This window comes from Vicugna pacos, chromosome 3 (assembly GCF_048564905.1).
Source record: "Vicugna pacos chromosome 3, VicPac4, whole genome shotgun sequence".
NCBI classification, from domain to species: Eukaryota; Metazoa; Chordata; class Mammalia; order Artiodactyla; family Camelidae; genus Vicugna; species Vicugna pacos.
In genome coordinates, this window is record NC_132989.1 from 54404180 (window position 1) to 54410725 (window position 6546).

The 6546-nt window shown below is 38.5% G+C and overlaps 1 long non-coding RNA gene across 1 annotated transcript; it reads right to left on the reverse strand.

Moving 5' to 3' along the window:
* Window positions 1-3678: 3678 nt before the first annotated feature.
* LOC140689596 (uncharacterized) lies at window positions 3679-5114 on the reverse strand. The gene is made up of 2 exons (XR_012064638.1): window positions 4991-5114; window positions 3679-3850 (listed from the first exon to the last, which is right to left on the reverse strand). It is a non-coding gene; the product is annotated as an uncharacterized lncRNA (long non-coding RNA).
* Window positions 5115-6546: the final 1432 nt, after the last annotated feature.

Here is a 6546-nt window from a genome sequence, read left to right on the forward strand (position 1 = left end):
TGTGAATACTAGAGAGACAGATGAGTGATGACTAGAAGAAAGGAAAGAAGGAAGGAAGGAAGAAAGGAAGGAAGGAATGAACGAATGAACAAACACACCTACCTTATACATATGACTTTCAAAGATATTTCACTTATACTGACATTTTAATCTTACAACAACTTTTTAAGAAAGATGAGAGTTATTCTGAGAATTATTTAAAAGGAACTGAGCTAGGTAACATGTCTAAATGGTACAGTTACTAAATGATGTGTTCAAGTCTATACTATAATTTTTTGTCCATTGCATTTTTCCATTACACCAAACTGCACCTCTGTAATTCTGGACAGATACATCTCCCTATATGCCAGTGATTTTCACATTCCTTACTTGAGCCTAGACATTTTCTTCAATCACCAGGTTTATAAATTTAGCTTCCATCTCAAGGTCTTTCTCTAGATATCCAATAGACAGATGAAGTCCACCAAGTTCACCACACAGCTCCCTGCCTTCCGAATAAACCTAACCTTCTCTTGCCTGTTTTACAATGAATCATGTAAAACAGAACCACAAACATTATTCTCAGTTTTTCCCTCTCCTTAATCCACCATATCAAATCAGTCACTGAGCCCTCTTTCCTTAATATTATCCCCATTCCTATGACAACAGCTTGGTTCTGATCTGCATTATCTCTTATTCTTAGAGATAATAATCAATTATGATAAGCACATGGGACCCTCAAACCCATCCTATGTCCTGTGACTACCTAGGCTTTTGATACTTCCTTTGTTAGAAAACACAAATGTAGCACATAATAGGTATCCAAATATCAAATCTAATTATTTTGCATCATATTTTTACATCATGTTTGCTATATTATGGAAGATTTTATTGGTTTTATTTTTTAATACTTTCTAAGAAAGGGAATCAATAAATAGAGAATTATTTCTTCTCTCAGTAACTTCAAGTAATTTAAACTCAGTCTCTAGGAAGGAACACAACATGATGTCACTTCCTAATTTATTCTGCTCAGAAGACATACTGTGGATAAAATGTCTTCATAAGTTGTGCAAAACCACTTAACTGAAGTGTTAAATCCAGAAAGAATGCATACGTATTTCCAAATTTGCATACTTGTTTTGTTGCTGGTAACTACAGAGAATTCTGTTATGATCTAATTCATGATATATGACATTTTTTATTTCTCATAACTATTTGATTGTGTTTAGTACTCCATCATCACTCATTTACAATCAGGTGGTCAAAATGCAATCACTAAAACATAACCCAGCTGTCTCATCTATAAATAAATATATAAACATATGTTATGTACACATTTTGGCCAGAGAATAACCTAAAAAATCAAAGGATATGTTCAAATAAACACCTTATTCATATCCAACCTAAACGGATATAGGCAAAGGAGGAGAAACAAGGAGAAAGGCCTCTGGAATTCCCCATCTCCGTACGCCATGCTCTGCTCCCACAATGTGATCCAGCCACAACGGTCTTTGAACAGCTTCTTATGCTCCAAGCTCTGGCCATCCCCAGGATTTTTCTTCCCACTGTTCCCTCTCTCTGGAGGGCTCCTGCCTGACATTGCCTGGATAGATCCTTCCCATCCTTCCAGTCTCAGCACAACATTTCTGTCAGCGAGGCCTTCTCTACCACCTGGTGTATGACAAGTCCCAGTTATTCTCATTTATAGCCTCCTCTTTTTTCATTATAAAAATTTCCATAGTTATTCAATATAGATTGATTTGTGAGTTTACAAGTATAATGTCATCTTGTACAATAGACAGCATGGTCCATAAGGGAGGATTCTCTGTTTTCTACCACTGTCACACAGCACACAGCACAATGCCTGGCCCAGTACATGGTAGATGCATGATAAATATTTGAGGTGAGGAAAAAGGAAGGGAGGAACAGTGATGAAAACTAAAAAGCAAAGCCAGAAAGAAAGCAGATAACTTTTAAAAGGTAGGAAAAGATAAGAAAAGAACAAGCAGATAATATATGAAAAATAGGGACAAAGAACAAAGTGTTACAAGCTGTTGGGGAAAAAAATAAAAAGAAAGTAAAAAATAAAAAAAGTATAAAGTAAAAACAAAATGATTCCTGATGACAGTGCAGCCAATCCAACATCTTCCCATTGAATATCAACTAGAAAACCAGACTGAAACAAGATTATGACTGTCACCAATGAAAAACTGTCATACTGATGTCTCCTTGTAATGTATGCACTGGTTTATAGACCCAAACTCCTTGAGTCAGCACCACAAATCTGGCTAATGTTCTTTAGAGCAGCATTTGCCCTTTAGGGTTCTGATTTAGCGACAGATGTGTAAAATCCCTTGTAGCCAGTTACTTTACTATTGATTACACATCTGTGAGTCTCATAGACTTGTGTTTTTCCTAGCTAAGGTCAGCATTACCTTAAGCCCTATGCCTCAATGCCTAGCTGTCTGTTTTAAAGGGCATGACATAAATTCAAGCTATGCCTTGGCCACTTCCACTTTTTACCCCTGTGGTTCTGTAGATTAATATGGAAGATATTGATCTAAAGTTCTCTGCTGGGAAATGAATGCATGTCAGTGAATTTGGGGTTAAGGCCAAAGCCTGGTGCCATCTCTTCCTTATACACAAGTAAAGCCAAGGCTTGAGGTTGTCAGAGGACACTCCCCAGTGAATTTAGGTGACAAATATGCAGCTGTTAATGAAGCTTATCTTAATAACCTTCTTTAAAATTGCAAACTTACCCTTTCGCCACATTCCCAATCCCCCTTAATCTGCTCTACTTTTTTATTGCCCTCATCACTTCTGAATATATCTCATGACTTATGCTACTTGTTATTTATTTCCTTCTCCTTCCACTAGAATATAACTGAATAAGGTCAGAGATATCATCTATTTTGTGCACTTCCAGGTACCTAGAACAGTGCCTGCCACATAATAGGCACTTGATTAGTATTTTGTCAAATGATGAATCAATGAATGAAGATCAGTATTCTGTATTGTGGGAAGTGAGGAGGCAGGCAACAAAGATATGAACATTTGGATCTTTGCCTTTGAAGAACTTACAGGAGAATAAGCATACACACAGGAGATTGGCCAAAACTCCTATGAGATAACAAACATTAGTAAATATAATTACATATGTTAATAAATGCTATTGCATCATAAGGAGAGAAGCTTCCCATAGCAGGAATAACACTGGACTTGGAAAGTTGGGGTTGAATCCTGCGTCCACCACTTATCAACTATCACTTTAGCTCTTACTATGTCAGATAAGTCACTTAAACTCTCTGAGCATCAGATTCTTTATTAGTATGAATGAGTAACAATGGTTTCCTCATGGAATTCTAGTGACAGTGAAGTGAGATTACAAATGTGAAAGCAACTGGCTAATAATATGTACTCAATGTATGTCTATTGAGTGAATGGGCATTCTCATTTGTAAATGAGACAAGCAGAGTGGTTAGTTTGCTTTCCTAAGGTCACCCAGTTAATGTCAGATTTGGAATTTCAAGTCTCCTCATTTCCAGCCCAGTATTAACCGAAAATAGAATATAGTGTCCACCCTGTCCCTTGACTTTATTCCTATGCGCAATTTTGTTTCTCACACATAACAAAAATTTATCATTTGCTCTAGAAAAGGAGCATCATTTCCCTGAAACACCCTCATTAGGCTCCAAGATGTCTAAGCTCTGTCTCCATTTAATCGGTTTACTTGTGAAGGAGCAATTTGCTTTACGACCTCTTTGCAGAGTCTGAAGGGTTTATGACCATGTGGTGTCAACAAGGAGCTCTATGATGCTTTCAGTTCCATTTACCAGCTTCAGGGTCTTCAGATTGTAGCAACATATTTGTTCTGAAAAGACCAGAGTTTGAACATTAAATCTGAGCATCCCTCATGCTTTCTCCTCTTACTGTCAAATGGAACAATCACTTCCCATGTTTCATTCCACAACCAGGGCAGCAACCCCTAGGAAAATATGATGTGTTTTGAATAACACATCAACTTAAAACATGTCCTCCTGTCTGGTCACAAGGCTTCTGAAAGGCTGAGTGAATCTGCTTTGGTCAGTCTCATAACCTTTTTGTAAACGGAAATAAAGATTTCCAGGGAGCCAAGAAACCAATAACCTCAAACCTAGAAACCTGGAGTTCTGAGTCTATGATCATGAAAAGGGCATAATATTTCCTTACTTTTAAATGCATAAGTTGAGACTGATGTAAACAAAGCGATAAAACAGTTAAAGCCTCAGAGGCCCCTAACCGACTCATCGTGCAACACTGTTAGCACCATATGAATCTCAAATTATGTGGCCGAGGGGCAGGAGAGGAGATGAACTAAAATAATTCAAGTAAAAGTTCACCCTAACTTGCTCAAGTACAAAATGGTATGGTTATTGTACATATACTTGGTATTTGGTAATTTAAGAGCAGGATATAAAATAGATTCTTGTCTCTGGCATAATCTGTAAATCTGTTTCATTTTCCTCTCTCTGATGATCAGTCTTTTTGCTTAGTTTTGTTTTTTCTTCTTATTTATCAATAGTTATATGACTTTTCAGATCAAGTTCCCAATGTTCACTGACTCAATATTTTGGTGTCTCAATTCTCATAATCCTAAAAAATGAGAGGAGACTCTCACTGGTTTTGCCTATCATTTTCAACCAGGCCACCAAAGACTGGGAATCCTGGGGGCAGTGGGGTCACACGGGCAGGAGGGCCTGCAGTAGAAGCAGGTTCTGCAGAAACCTGGGACTGAAAATGATAAACAGTCCCTCCTCACAAGTAGGAATAATACTTTTTATTAATTCTGGAATTAATCCACTTCTCCCTGTCACCACATTAGTTCCCCCTTATGCATGGTTTCATATTCTGCTATTTTGGTTACCAACAGTTAACTGTGACCCAAAAATATTGATTCATTTTTATAATGAATTAATAACTCCTGTTAATTGAATAAAATAAAAACAATAATAAAACAACTCATAAGTTATACCCAATTGTGTGCAGTTCTGAGTAGGGTGATGAAACCTTGTAAATTCTGCTCTGTTCCCTTCCAGGTCCCCAGCCAGCGACATGGTCAGCTCCTGACATCTAACCATTGACATCGTCATGGCTCAATGATCCAAGATCAACTAACAGATGATCCTCCTCCTGACTGTTGTCAGAGGGTCAATAGGAGCCTAAAGCTTCAGTCACAATGCCAATGTCATTCACCTCACTTCATCTCATTACACAGCATTTTATCATCTCACGTCATCACAAAGAGAAGGGTGAATACAGTCCAGAGAGACCACAGTCACTTAACTTTTATTACAGTATATCATTATAATTTTTCTTCTATTATTATTGTTTATAATCTCTTACTGTATCTAATTTTAAATTAAACTTTATCATAAGTATGCATGTATGGGAAAAACATATATCCATAGGATTGGGTGTTACTCATGGTTTCAGGCATCCACTGGGGGTCTTGGAACCTATCTCTCACAGATAAACAGGAACTACTGTGTCTCAATTCAGCTGAAACTACCATCATTGCTCACCTTTAGCGCTCACTGTACTGCCTCTTAGGGGGTCTCCTTATATACAGATTCTCCTCCTCTAAATCCTTTCCAGCTGCAACCAGGATGGTTTCAATGTGTCATTCCTCTGCTCAAAACTCTAAAATGGCTCCCTGCTTGTCTTCAGAGGAAGACAAAATCCAATTTTTCCAATGTGCCTAGAAAGCCTCATCTGATTCACTGTTACCTCCTCATGACTCTCTATTCTTACACTCCCTCCAAACCACAGCACCATGGCTTGGACAGGCTAACCGCTTACACAAGCATACCACAAGCACACCAGGTTCTCTGAGACTTCCAAGACTGAATATTCTGTTCTTCTACCTGGCATACTCTCCTCCTTGGTTGCACCTGCCTAGTTATATGTGTTCCTTAGAATTTAATTTAGATGCAAACTTCTCGAAGAAGCCTCCCCTCATCTCCTACACCTAGGATGGACACCCTAAGTGTGCTCCTTCTCTAGCACACATTACACTCCATTGTCATGGGCTGTTTACTCTCCTGTTCTGGCCACCCCACCAGCCTGTCAGCACCCAGAAGAGAGACCCCTCTGGAAATGCGTCATATCCTCATCCCACTGCATAGCCTGGCACCGAGCTGGTGCTCAATAAATATTTCTTGGCAGAATTAGTGAGAAAGCAAACCCTCATCTTCTTTCTGCATCATGATGATAATATAAGGCAATCCAAAGAGGTCACAAAGTACAGTCTCCATAGTTTCAAAATCTAAAACTCTCAGAAAACACATCAGCATAGTCCATAGGTTCCCCACCCCGCTTAAAAATACTTAAAGTGACTGCAAAATATATTATTTCTCTCCTCTGTTGATATCAGCTCTTCAGCTTGTTCCCTAGCACAAGAGTAATTGAAGGGGCCTGGAACTGGCCTGCTGACAGGTATTTAGATATACACACTGTCAGAGACATGCTTCTGAGCCCCCAGGTACCCACTGTCTTGCTAACACCAGAAAATTAAAGTGTTCAACTGAA